This window comes from Lepisma saccharinum, chromosome 16, assembly GCF_977018435.1.
Source record: "Lepisma saccharinum chromosome 16, izLepSacc3.1, whole genome shotgun sequence".
Taxonomy (NCBI): Eukaryota; Metazoa; Arthropoda; class Insecta; order Zygentoma; family Lepismatidae; genus Lepisma; species Lepisma saccharinum.
In genome coordinates, this window is record NC_139244.1 from 1,047,130 (window position 1) to 1,062,171 (window position 15,042).

Consider the following 15,042-nt stretch of genomic DNA (forward strand, 5'->3'; position numbering starts at 1 on the left):
TAAAATTCTGAAGTTGAATTCAAGATGGCCGCCGACCGTGTGGGTGGCGTCAATGTGGTTCCCCCTTGGCCAGATAACGATTGGTCATCGCCAATTTCAAATTCCATGCCGCAGTGGCCTTGTACTGAGGGTGTTAAGTGACTTATTGAGCCACCCTGTAGTTGAAAATGTGATTTTTCTTTCATCATCCTCAAATGTCAAGATGAGGACAAATTGAAGTGGGGATCTGACCCCTGTGTCCCCATTGCATCCTTGGATATGGATATCACCTATATGATATGAAGGTCATGCTTGATAGGGTTATGGTTCCCGTGTGCGGCTATTTTGACGCTCCGTTACCCTGCTTTGGTCCGTCTATTGTTATGCCTATCCGGGAACAAAGGTGTCTATGAATTCGGTTTGAGTTGCTGTTTTAAGTCCAGTTTATGCACAGTAAGTCTAATCGGGACTGGACCTACAGCTTAAAGTGGGATCCGAACCACTAGTGCCTCCACCGGGTATCGAACCCGGGACCCCTTCATTACAAGGCAATGACGCTACCACTGTGCCATGGAGGCCCTGTATGAATTCGGCATCTCTTTACAATTGCACTGCGTTTGGTACCGACAATCCTACAGTTCTGTGCTGTGTGTCTTCCAATTATATGTGCGTGTTCTTCCTATGCCAGATTTGCGTGGTTTCGGGGTCAGATCCCCACTTCAATGTGTCCTCGTCTTGACATTTGAGAGGGGCGGGTTGCCCCCTAAAACAGTTTTTTTTTAAGCTGAAACAAGAAAAGAAAACATTTCTTCCTTTGGGCCCCTCTATACACGTGCCAAGTTTCATGGAAATCGGAGGGCGACACAGGGGTCAGATCCCCACTTCAATTTGTCCTCATCTTGACATTTGAGACTGGTTTTGCCCCCTAAAACAGTTTTTTAGCCGAATCAAAAAAACACGTGTTTCTTCCTTTGGGCCCCTCTGTACACCTGCCACGTTTCAGGGAAATCGGAGGGGAACACTAAGATAACCTCCCATGTCAGTTTCATCTTGGTGTGACCTAGAGTTCCGAAATATATGCGTAGTTTCAATAACACATACAACGAGTCACCGTCCAAACTTTCACAGCGTTAAGTTGTTTTTTGACGGTTCGTTTCGATGCTACGAACCCTCGAAAACAGGATATTATCCTGACTCACGGTTGTTAAAGATCCAGGAATCCATATTGGTTTTCGCAACAGGACCGGAACCATTTTCCTCGCACAATTGAAATTCGGTCCAATTTGCGTATTGTTTCATTGAAAATACATTAATGGACCGTATTTAAATTGATACGGAAAAAAGGTTCCTGGACCGTATTGATATACTTTAAGTATAAGAAAGGTTCTTTACGGTCTAGAACCCATTTGCACTTGTTGATTTTCTCTCCTGGACCGGAATTAAATTTATTTAAAATTCCTGGACCTTCAGCAACCCTGTCTTGAATATATATGATTGATATTGCTTATTTTATGTCGGTTTAAGCTAATCGCCTCAGTGGAGATGAATGTTGAAGTTAACGAAAGGACAATCACAAACGCACATGGACAGCACACGACACAAATTCCACACAGTATTACTATTGGCTGCAAGTCTAGACGCCAGAACTTCGTATATCTGCACGAATGCAGTCCAAGGTGTACTACATTTCGGTGCTTACTGCCTCCTCTTCCACGCGCCACTATGGTGGGCGAAAACCAAGTGTGAAATAATACATTGTAACGCTAATTTTTTATGTTTCTGAAAGGTGTGAGGTGCATTTTCCTATTCTGTTTTGTCACAAAATAATGCAAAATGAACTGCAAAATGCGAAATTTACTCTTAAACACGAAATTTAGAGTTTATTTACTGACACGACACTTTCTAAAGTTTGAATTATCCTGTGAGTTATGCAATTCAGCTGTAAATAATCGAGAAACAAAAATGGACCCCTTTCTACAGGAATAAACTTAATACTCTGGTAACTACATAAATGTGCTGTTAGAAGGGATATGTTTATTTTGTGTAATAAGTGCAGTTTTTAAATCAAACTTAGGATTATATTCACAATTTTAAAACCAAAATGTCATTTTATATACCGCTTTTGATCCGATTTTTCACCGCTATAACACCGAAATTTTATTTTATTTAACGCTTTTGAACCATAAATTGACTGTTTTTGTACCGAACCAAAAATATGTGCCTCTAGCGATAAGTTTCTTAGTCTGTTAACGCTTTCACAGTTTCAGAAAAACACAGAAAATAGTCTGTGCTTAGCAAATACTCGGTCAATTTAGAATCAAGCCGGGTTTAGCTAACCTTGGTTTAACTTGAAAATATATCCCTAGTTTAAATAAACTTAGGTTTAATATACTATCCTGTATAAAGGACACCACAGCATTTTTCTGAAAACACGTTGATTTTGGTTTAGTGTTATAACAAAAAACTTTATTAACAAAACTTAAATATAAACATTTCGCAACAATAAAAACAGCTAAGATTTGTGTATCCCTCCTAAAGAAACAAAACCAGGTGAAATCGTGGGGGGCACAGGGGCGACGTTCGTTGCTAGCTGGGGTGCGGCAACTCCGTAAAGATTGTACCTGACGCTGGAAGGCTCAAGCGCCGAGTACTGTCCCCCAATCAATGGGCCATCTCGGATCTCCAGGCGGTTCTTTTGATCTCCGCTCAGCACGTTGTGGACTGTGTACATGAACTTGTACTTTGGGTAAGCCTGCAAGGAAACAGGAATTAGTATTATCTTGTAGTCGTTAAAAAACTTCTCAATCTAAATCTTAGGCAAGTGTTGAAGAGATCCTTAACCAACCAAGCTAAAACAATCTCTTCGGCAACCAGCGTGCTAGGAATTTTTTAAAGGAAATATATGACTATAAATTGGTGAGAGTTTCTGCTTTTTAGTATAGTAACCACTAGTTATTATGTAACTATTCCACTTCTCCTTTTAATGAAAATTTGTCACAATGGTATAATTTAACTTCCTGCGCAAATACACTGTGAACAAATGACTTGTATGTGTTTCCTGACCACTATAACTAAATGTTCGATTGAAACCTATTCATATTTACAAGATAATTAAATTAGCTGTCTTGAAACAGTAATGATTTAACTAACCATCGGTTTACCAGTAAAATAGTGTGATTTAGTTATCTCACAGTTAACAAGGAAAATAGTCAGGGTTTATCAAATCTTCCTTTAACTTGGAAAATGATCTAGGTTTAGCTAAACCTCCGTTACATTCAGATTAATCCTGGATTAGAGTGCGCGTCAAATCTCCTGCATATGGCCTTGAACAGCTGAACAGCACCAGCGAATCATAGACGTGCGGCGTTGCCTAGTTCAGAACCTGTTTCGCCTCGCTCAACCACGCTGTTTCTTTTCCGTGTGAGATTTCGACATGGCACCGCTGCAGTGCGCTGCTATTGGCTATCGCCATATGCAGGAGATTTGACGCGCACTCTAGTAAATATTCTTGTCGTTCAGAAAATAATCAGGGTTCAATAACCCCTTGGTCATTTTATATAATAATACTGATTTAGCTAACCTAACATGAACAGATTTACTTAAACTTATGTTAACTTACATAGTAGTCCACGTGAGGCACGACGTGGGCGTGTGGCACGGCATGAGCATGTGGCACGACGTGGGCGTGTGGCACGGCATGAGCATGTGGCATGACGTGGGCGTGTGGAACGACATGAGCATGTGGCACGACGTGAGCGTGTGGCACGGCATGAACGTGTGGCACGACGTGAGCGTGTGGCACGGCATGAACATGTTGCACGGAGTGAGCATGTGCTACGAATGGTGCTGGCCTGAACACTGGATGGTGGAGACCTATAGCTCTCAGGCGATGCACAGGTCGTATGCGAGGTACAGCCCTTACGGGAGGGTAAGCTCGTGCCCTTACACCTCTGTGAAGAGGAACAGAATCCACATGGACAGCCGTTGATATAAGAAGGACGGAAGCAGCAATTAGCTGAAACAAATAGACATTTCATTTTGTTTAATTTAATTTAATCCAATTACATTAATTGCTTACACACCACAGAGTTAATGCATGCACCTTTTCTTCACCCCAACCACTTGTACTTGATTGAGAAAAATATACAGGGTGAGGTTACATAGGAAGTTTCTGACTGTAAGTGAAGGAAGATGCTGACAAAAGACGAGAAGGTGGAGGTGATTTTCCTGAGTGGACACCTCTGTCTCCAGACGTGACACCAATGGATATTTTCCTTTGTGGTCATTTAAAGGCGCTCGTCAACTCAGTTAAGATTCAGAGCGTCCAGCATCAGAAGGAACGCATTGTGCAATATGCAGACATGATTATGTCGAACGTTCTGCAAAAGGTTCTGGAGAACTGGAAACGTCGCGTGCACGAATGCATTTATGTCCAAGGTCACACATTGAAGATATACTATAAATCCCTATGTAACCTGAATTTTGATTCACCCTGTATTTCAAATATTGATTTGCCTCCCCGATGGCGTAGTGGTAACGTCATCACGTACAAAGTAAACTTAAAAACGAACTAAAATAAGAATAAATGATACAGGGCTCTATATTATTTTTTAAAAAATATTGAAATACAAATGTACAGAAATATGCACTCGGTAGTGCGTCTGACTGCTAAGCAGGAGACCCTGGTTCGATTCCCAGGGTTAGTTGGTTCGGTTGCCTAGAGGGTAAGCGCTCAATGTTCGAAGTTCCCGGGTTCGAAGCCCCTGACTGGGCATGGGTTTTCTTGGTGAATGCCGGGCCTCCCCGATGGCGCAGTGGTAGCGTCGTCGTCTTGTAATCAAGGGGTCCCGGGTTCGATACCCAGTGGAGGCACATAGTGGTTCGGATCCCACTTTAAACTGTAGGTCCAGTCCCGATTAGCCTTACTGTGCATAAAGTGGACTTAAGACACCAAAACAATCAATCAATCTTGGTGAATGCCCCTTCATCTAATCATGACTCACCGTCGCGATTAGTCAGTCAAAAGTGGAAGGAAAGCAACAAAATGTCGAAACACAAAGACACAAAGTGTGCAGCTAAGGAAGTTAAATTAACAACTTCATATTCATGTCTATCTTGGTGCTTTTATTATTTTATAGTACCCTTTTAAGTGCCTTGGCTATTTTGAAGGATTTTATCCACAAACCCAGTTACAACCATAGCTGAAAGATTTTCGGAGAAGAAGAGACATTATTTTCGAAACATCTCCAGGTGAGTGTACGAATCTAGCTAGCGAGTCTACCAACAGCCTAGAACTTGAGCAAGAGCGTTAACCCTGGTTTACATTGGTCGAGTGAGTGGGAGAGTTACTGGCCTGTCTGCTTGACTCGACCCTTCTATGGCGAGTAGCTGTTTACACACGTTTTACTAAGCTGCTCGTCAAGTCAACCTTGCAGCAGGTTTTATGTATCAATCCGCGCGAGAACTGAGCTCAGAATCTTCCGTGCCAGTCTTTCCTCAACCGCCGAGCTGCTTACATCGCAGACACTGAGAAAATCCACAGTATTGCCAACCGCACAACACATCAAAACCCGCATGCATGTCAAGCGGAATATATTTGTGTTTCTTTTTGTCTCCTGAAACATAACATTTTAGAAGTACTTTCTGCGCATAGATTATTTAATAAATGTGTCATTACTTAATATAAATGCGAAATATCTTCGAAACATGAGAGCGTGTGTGTATATTTCGAGCACGCAAAAATAAAAATGAACAAAGATAAAAGTAAACAACGATAGGCCCTCTTGAATTTAATGACAATTTTTTTTTTTTGTTTAGAAAGAAATACATTTATGAAAAACGTGGTTGCTTCGTCCGCAATACATCCGTTCCTGTAAGACACACGCAATTCAAGTTATACCACCAAAAAAACATGATTTGTTATTGGTGATATATACAATCAGGTGCATTGTCTGTCGCTATTACTCTGGTTTCAATTTATGAACCACTTCACTAAACCAGGATTCAAATCTTGGTCTGTCCATTTCTTGCGGATAATCACCCTTCCCTTTCTTTGCGCGGAACAGTAAATATGCACCTTCAACAAAGCTTTCATTGCCGCCAGTGGGTGAAACAATAAGCCTCCCCCTTCCCCTCATCGTTGGTTTCTTCAGCCCTGGCGTGGTTTTGCATGCTGGTATCCTTCCATGTTTTATTCCCCCTTCCCCCACCCACCGAGTTGAAGGACGTCTCGTCCAAATAATAAACATGTTTCTTCTCACTGCGATATCTTTTAATACCGCGGAGATTCTTTTGTCGTCAAAAAACAAACAATCGTTTCCTCTTGCTAAACTCAAACAGCAAATCATTCAACACCCGTGATACAATTCGTGCGCACATTGACGGCAAATCACCTCACGCCCTGTTTTACTTTGATCTTGTTGCCGCAAGGAGGATTATGCATTCAAAACAACTTGCTTGTCTTTGAAGAAAATTTCCCTTCGGACGAAGTCCAAAATAACATTAGGGTAAAACCGCGCGCTGAACAGTAGATTCAGCCATTCTCGCCGCTCTACAATAAACATAGGGTTAAAAGAGTGGGATGTGCAACACTGGTATCGCCGATTGCACGCGTTCTGCAACGCATTCAGTCTCGCTCGACTCGCTCTAAAGTTTCAGTGTCTCTTCAACGCACTACACATTGCAGTTGGCGAATCTACGGTTCTAAGTTCGTCTGCACAGTGATTGCAACCAATTAAGTCCATACCTGCTAATGGATGTACTATTTTGTCTGTATATTACAAATTAAATAACTGTTTTCTTGCAAGTATGCAGTTGTGTCGGAATAGAACCCGTCTCAGTGGAACTATGTTCTTGCGCGCACGTTTGGAACTACATATGCGAAAACCTGCTGCAAGGTTGACTTGACGAGCAGCTTAGACTCCAGCAAAATGGGAAAGTGGCTGCAGCTGTTTGGTGCTCTTTTCACAGAATGTACCATCGACGTCGGCGATTTAAAAGAAAAAAGTTCTGAAACGGTTTACTCACTCTTTCTTCACGAGAAATGAATACAATAATGCACGGGGACATGTCTGGAAAGAAAATCAATTTCCTTGATTTTTCTATTTTCGATCGTTCTTGGTTGTGTAGAACGTAAATTACTTATTTTTAATTTTACTTCTACGCCAAATACATCAAGGCTCATCTCCTACACTTATAGCTTCATACGCCCGTAGTTTATTTTGTTTGTTCCTATAATCGACACAAATTCCATGCACATTGGACATTCACACAACCAGACTCTGTAGGTACTGTCCTCACAAAGCGTTTACATTGACCGAGCGAAGAAATCGATGGGAGAGGAAGCAATTCGGTCAAGTCGCTGTCCTCCTTGAAGAGCCACTCGACTGTCATGACTCAGTGTTGCCACAATATAGGGACACAATTTCCCTTTCCAAGGGGCAAAATTTCCCTTTTAGCACCAATTTTTCCCTTCACCTAAATAAATTATATAATAATAATTAGTAGTAGTAGTAGTAGCAGCAGCATTATTAGTGGTGGTGGTGGTAGCAGTAGTAGTACGTAGTTTACTATTCCGTTGAATTCGTTATTAGTTTGAATAAAAAAAAAATTCTTTCACATTTCAGTTTCATCACTTCTTGATCAGATGTCCCAGGTTTGAATCCTGGTCAGGAATCAATTTAATCGTTAATCCTCATCGTTATTATTTATCCAAAGATGCATAAAACCAATGCACAATAAACTTGAAGGACCAGAACCAAGTAGGAATAGCAAAATAAATAAATAAATAACATAAAAATGTGGATATGAAATTCGAGATTAACATAAACTGTAATAATGTGGCCAAATGACCTTAAAATTTCCCTGCAATTGTGGTATGTTTCATCGAAATTCCCTTTTGGCTAAAATTTCGGTCCGAATTTCCCTGCAAAAGGGAAATTTCCCTTCATGTGGCCACACTGTCCTGACTACTGGAGCGAGCACTGGCTCCAGTACTCTCCCCAGTTGTTTACACGAGGAGAGTAGCTCGCTTACCCTACTTGCTCCAGCTGCTCTCCCGTCTACTCGACCAATGTAAACCAGACAGCGATAGGTGCTGGGTTGAGATGACGTCAGCGGCTCGCTTGATGATTGGAGAGTTTTGGAGGTTGAGACTCGCTTCTGAGCTACCAACACATAACAACAGAGATGCAACGGAAATAATCTCGCTCAACCTACTGTATGCATATTCTTCATCTGACTGATACATTGAGTACACGGTTTTACCTTTTCATATTCCCACAAACTTTTCACGATCTGAATAGAGTAATTAACCAAATGACAAATTCATTTGCAAATGTCAGCAAGTGAAATTCTAGTGCAGAAGTGAACATAAAACGACCTGGCAAGAAGAAAAGCTACAACAATGCTTACAATAATCGCAGTCATCTTCAAGCTTAGGGATGAGGTCCGCTTGTGATCTGAATATTCCCTCGGCTCGCGTCTTTTTATATGAGTGATTTACGCATGTTTTTCCACGCATGAGGGACGAGAGATGTAAATACTGCTTTCTTTTGTACTAAAAAAAATGAAGTAACTTTCCTTCAATTTGATGCAAGAAAGGTACTGCAGACGTAAACACGATTTAAAGTTCATTGCCACAAAAATTTCGTGCTGTATTACGTTGAGAGAAAGGCGAAATGTAATGTTTAATGTATGAAATGTTTGTAGATGGTTTCTGAAAGCTTTATAGCCTTGATATGTGTATCAAGATGAAAAGTCTCGAGCTTAATTGAATCACTTGTAAGGGTTTTGGACGTGTTGAGTTTCTCTCGTTTGGAATTTGAGATTCTACAGAGACGAGACTTGGTACGGTTGAAAAAGCTCGTCTTGGGATGCATATCCCTGTCTCGTTCTCGCTTCGTGTCTCACGTTGAACCCACTAACTTACTCTCTAGCATTCTTAAACCCGAAGGTTTATGGCTGCAGCAACACAAGCCTTCCATCTGTCCCTCTCTTGGGTAAGATCAATCCAATCTTTTCCATCCTTCCCGATTTCCTCGACTCAATATTATCCCTCCATCTTCGTCTTTGCCATCCTATAGGTCTCTTACCATCAGGCTTCCCAACAAGAATCCTGCAAACTCTTCTATTTTCTGTCATTCGTGCCACATGGCCTGCCCACCTAAGTCTTCTTGATTTAATTATTGTAACCTGATGGTAAGAGACCTGTAGGAAGGCCAAGACGGAGTTGGACCTAATGGAAGTCGGTAGGGATGGAAAAGAGTATATAGATCTTGCTCAGGATAGGGACAGATGGAAGGCCTGTGTTGCTGCAGCCATGAACCTTCGGGTTTAAGAAGGCTAGAGAGTTAGTTAGTTAGTTAATAATATGTGGAGCCACTGCCATCATAATCCTCTCTCAGTTTGTTTGCTGTATGTCCCCTTTATGCTCAGATAGGGCAAACGGAACTGGGCCTACCTAAAGTGTGATCCGAACCACAAGTGTCTCCACTCGGGAACTCACCCACCCAAGTCAACATTTCTACCAGTGTGGCATCAGGAAGACCCAATTCTATGTCGGTTGTGTGTTTTGTGTCGTATCCTTTGCAGCATCGGCATTTGTCAATGGCTGTCTGCTCGGTGGTTCGACCTCGCCACTGAAGTTCCCGAGTTCAAGCTATACAAATTATTGCTTTTAATCGTTAATTAGTTATTACATTGACGAAGTTCAATTACTTTTGCCTCTCTCACCAAAAAATCCTGGCGCAGTAGGCTTCAGGAACCCCTCCCTGGGAACCCCTCATCAATTTTAGTTCTTCATATCTTTTAATTTTGTTTTTGATAATCAAAATATCAAATTCTTAGACTTCACTGATATAAATGGCAGGGGCTTATATTCCCGTATTGGGAGACGGAGCAAATAGCCTAAGTGCTGGTGGACCCATTATGAGGCATATTATTCGTTCAATAGTTTGAAATTTCTCATTGTTATGTTCATTACAAGCTATGAAATCACTTCAAAGATAGGATTGTAACGTTTTTTTGTGTTTTTTTGCTGTGAAAATATTCAGTTACCAACATTAATTCAAATGGTGCATCCTTATCAACGTTTTTAACCCAAGCGGTAGTAAATATGGTGCAAAGTAACAAAAATGCAATGATGTATAAGATGTGTTGGCATTTATTACATTGGCAAACATTTTGGAACCCTTGGTTAACTTTTAAAAATCCAGATTAAGCTAACAAACTGTTAATTTCCAATTTAATCTTGGTTTAACTAACTCTCGGTTTACTTACTACGTAAAAATTTACGTGAGATAAATAAGTGAGGCAGCAATGAACTAATGTTTCTTTCATTACAAAAGATTTATTAACAATAGTTAAATATACACATTTGACAACAATAAACGACTAGGATTTACGCACTTCTAATAAAACAAAGACCTATCCAGAAACATTGGGTGGCACAGGGACGACATTCGGCGGTGGTGGGAGTCCATAGACTTTGTACCTGACTCCAGAGGGCCCAACCAAAGGGCCATCTCGAATATCCAGTCCATTCTTGTGGCGTCCGTTTACCACTTTGCGTACTTCATACATCAGCTTATACTTTGGGTAGGCCTGTAATGGAACAGTGGGATTAATATTATGCAGAGCTTCCTATGTATTTACTTTTCTACAATTGTTTTAGAAGCTTTTGTTGTGGAAACTAATGTAAATAGTATAGATAAATATTTTTTATATAATTAAAGACATTTTTAATAACAAAACAGTCAAATATAACAAGCAGGTAAACCAAATTATCTATTCCTGAATACTAGGTAAGCATTCAAACTGATTTAGCGAACCTTCAATTAACTTAGAAAGTATTGACGTTAGTTGACAAACTGGTAACTTGAGATATAATCCGCCTGTGAGTAACTATCAGTTAAGTTGGAAAAACATTCTTGGTTTAGCAAGCATTTCATAGTTAGCATGGGGGAAATTGTTTAAGTAACCGTCTGTTAACTTTGAAAATAATCTTGGTTTAGCTAAGTCAGTTAACATGGGAAAATGTTAACTTTGGAAAAGGGTTTTGTTTTAGCTAACAATTGGTTTACGTTGAAAATATTTCCACAACTTCGAGAAATCTTGATTTAGCTAACCCTTGGAAAACTTTGAAAATAATCGTGGTGTAGCTAACCATTCGTTAGAAATAGTCTTTGTTTGGGTAACACTCGTTTAACTTTCAATAAAGCTCTTGGTTTAGCTAACCTTTTTTTAATTTTGAAATAATTTCGACTGGCTTACTTCGAAATAATCGTGGTTTGTTAAACTTTTTAAAAATGTGATTTTGCTAGCGTTAAGTTAACTTGAGAAATAATCCAGGTTTAATTTGGAATATAATCTTGGTTTAACTAACCTCTGACTAACTTCTAAAATAATACAAGCTTAATTAACAAACAGTTAATTTGGAAAATAATCTTAGTTTAACCAACTGACCCTCGGTTAACTTACGTAGTAGTCCACGTGTGATATCAAGCGAGGCAAGGGCATGGCAGCAATGAACGGACCTGGTCTAACCACGGGAGGAGGGAGGGCTATAGCTCGAACGTGATGCACAGCTCGGACTCTAGGAAGAGCTCCTACAGGAAGCAGAGCTCGTGCCCTTATGCCGTGGTGATGAGGAATAGAATCCACAAGAGCTGCAGGCGACAGAAGAACTACAAGAGCGGCAAATACCTGAGAAAGGGAAAAAGACTTGGATTATCTTGATTTCTTAACCATTTGCTATGTTTATGTATTCATATTTGTGTTGGTTATGAGAAACTAACTTACCTGAGGGGGAGGGGCCTCACAGGCCCACACTTTTTATCACTAAAATTCAAAAAACAATTTCTTTATTGAATCACTGCTTCCTTTGTTATTTGTATAGGTGTAGTTATACATTACAAAGGTCATCCCTGCCTCCACCTTAATAACTCCCCATATTGTTATCGGATTTCAATGAAATTTCACACACATATAATGTGATATGTTACTAATGCACACAATTTTTAATTTGCAAGTAACTAAATAAACAACATGCACAGCAGAGAAAACAAAGTGCTGTAATTCAGCTCTTGCAAACAAAGCGCTGTCACAGACCATTTCCAAAATGGAGTGGTCAGTAATGCCCAACTCCCTTACAGTCCTGATATAGCCCCATCGAACTTCCATTTGTTTGCCCCTCTCAAAAATAACCTTCGCGTGAACAGCATTTTCATTTCTCAGGACATGGAAGACATTAAAATCGCTGTGAATGCATGCGTCAAAAAAAAAATCCTACTATATTTTAACAGTTGGGCTGAAAAGTTCGTAGGCTAACAAAGTAAAAAATATTTTTTTGACAAAATTCGATTTTATTATTCAATATAGTTGCCTTCGAGGGCGATACAACGATTATAGCGGTCATACAATTTTTCGATGCCATTTTTATAGTACGATTTCTCTTTAGCCTCAAAATAGGCCTCAGTTTCGGCGATTACCTCTTCATCAGTGCTAAATTTCTTTCCAGCGAGCATTCTTTTAAGGTCTGCAAACAGGAAAAAGTCACTGGGGGCCAGATATGGAGAATATGGTGGATGGGGAAGCAAGTCTAATTCATATAATTTTGCCATCGTTTTCATTGATTTGTGACACGGTGCATTGTCTTGATGAAACAGCACTTTTTTCTTCTTCAAATGGGGCCGTTTTTTCGTGATTTTATCCTTTAAACGCTCCAACAACGCTATGTAATAATCGCTGTTGATGGTCTGGCCCTTTTTGAGTTAATCGATGAATATAATACCATGCGCATCCCAGAATACTGATGCCATAACCTTGCCAGCCGACTGTTGCGTCTTTCCACGCTTTGGATTCGGTTCATCACGTGCAGTCCACTCGGCTGACTGTCGATTGGACTCTGGAGTGTAGTTATGGAGCCATGTTTCATCCATTGTAATATATCGACGGAAAAATTCGTGTTTATTACGGTTGAATATCGGTAAACATTGCTCCGAATCATCAAAACGTTGTTGCTTTTGATCGATTGTGAGCACGCGCGGCACCCATTTTGCGCACAGCTTTCGCATGTTCAAATATTCATGCACAATATGTCCAACACGTTCCTTTGATATTTTTAAAGTCTCAGCTATCTCGATCAACTTCACTTTACGATCATTTAAAATTATTTTGTGGACTTTTTTGATGTTTTCGTCGGTAACAGCCTCTTTGGGGCGTCCACTGCGTGCATCGTCTTCGATGCTCATTTCGCCTCGTTTAAATTTAGCAAACCACTTCTCAACGGTTGATTTTCCTGGTGCAGAGTCCGAATAATGTTTATCAAGCCAAGCCTTGGCTTCAACAGTATTTTTTTTCGCCAAAAAGCAATGCTTTATTAACACACGAAATTCTTTTTTATCCATTTTTTCACAATAACAAAAGCTGCTTCACTCACAATGCTATATCTCACGAACTAATTATCCGGCAGCTGTGAAATTTATACACGTATATTTTGAAGGTTAGTACTAAGTAAAAATCACATGGATTTAATTCTAGTAACGCCATCTATGAGTCAGCCTACGAACTTTTCAGCCCACCCGATACATTTGGTTAAACGCTGGCAGAAATGTATCGAAAGCAAAGGACAGTATTTTGAATAGCCTTAATAGGTACCCAACACGTGTATCTATTTTCACACAAACTTTCCAGTTGTCCCTCCTTCACATAAACCTTTTTATTTTTTACAGCAAAGGAGGCATTAATTTCGGGATGACCTTTGTAATTATAATAGTTTCAAAAATCCGAAATGATTCTCCGGTGTTGTGTAGCTAGCGAATACACAGTTGGTTTTCCTTGAAGCACCAAAACCCTCGTTTTGTATGTATGTATACATCTTCGCTAACCCCACGTATCTACCTTGAGTGGCGGAGTGGTTAGCACATCGCGCTACGACGCCAGAGGTCCCGGGTTCAAATCCCGGCATGGGTGTTTGTGAGTGTCCGTTCATCAATTTCATCACATCCTCGCTCATCCCCATCTTCGCAAATTAGCCAAAAGTGGCAGAAAAGCGTAGTAAAATAAAGCAAATCAATCAATCAATCAATCAACGCATCTCCCCTGCCTGTCCTAAATGTGCCCACTAACCCCACGTAATCTGAAAATCAATATTTTGTCTAGAAACTAGTGGCGAGTCTAAGATCTTCTTCTTACTTACGACTAGCGTATTCATGATGTCGCCTGCAAGTAGCTTCACCTTCTACTCTGCCTTGTTCTTCGGCGTCCTTTTATATGCATATATTTCTTATGGAAATACAAGAAGGTATTTCCCACGCTGTGGGGATTATTGCACTTTCTTCTCTTCTGCACAAGTTACGTTTCTTTTCGACCAGGCAGATACTAAACATTGTGTGAAAAGTAAACTCTCAAGTGTATTAACATAGTCGTCTTCAATGCAGTATTCCTTGCATAATATCAGGTTCATGAACTTTTTGCAGCATGTGTATGTGTGAAATAGTATAAACATTCGTAACATCAAACTTTCCCTATTTGTTTTAAACATTCTTGTTCTCATGGTTCTATTGCGGACCATTTTTTTTCGAATAAGATGATCTAGAAAGTGTTGTTTACATTTCCTGTCGTCAGTGACGTACGGTGACCTCGGCACTTGGGGTAGCAAATGATTATGGGTAATTCTTTAAAGCATCGCGTTGTCCCTCCCTTTTTGGACAACACAAGAGCATTCTGACGTCACTGGAGAATGCTTTTATTGTTAGGCTAGGCTAGCTAGATTTATTAAATTAAGCACACACAGAAGATGTACTATGTAGATTTTCAACGAAAAATGCAGGCTCGACCAGGACTCGAACCCGGGTCTATGGCAATCCGTGCCATTGCTCTACCACTGAGCTACCGAGCCGGCTTGGCTTCCCCTGCTGGCGCTGTTTTACCTGTGTGAAATCGTCTCTGCAAGTGTTACTGCAACGGGATCTGTTGCCTTTGAAACACTATGGATGTCGACGTTGCCTGATTCCTCCTGACTCTGATTAAGAGGGGAAAATGCCTTGATGAAAGTTCAGTCGG

General features: G+C 40.4%; 1 non-coding gene across 1 annotated transcript; it reads right to left on the bottom strand.

Moving 5' to 3' along the window:
* Positions 1 to 14,807: 14,807 nt before the first annotated feature.
* On the bottom strand, positions 14,808 to 14,878 carry TRNAS-GGA (transfer RNA serine (anticodon GGA)). The gene has a single exon. It is a non-coding gene; the product is annotated as a tRNA-Ser (tRNA).
* Between the last annotated feature and the right edge of the window lie 164 nt (positions 14,879 to 15,042).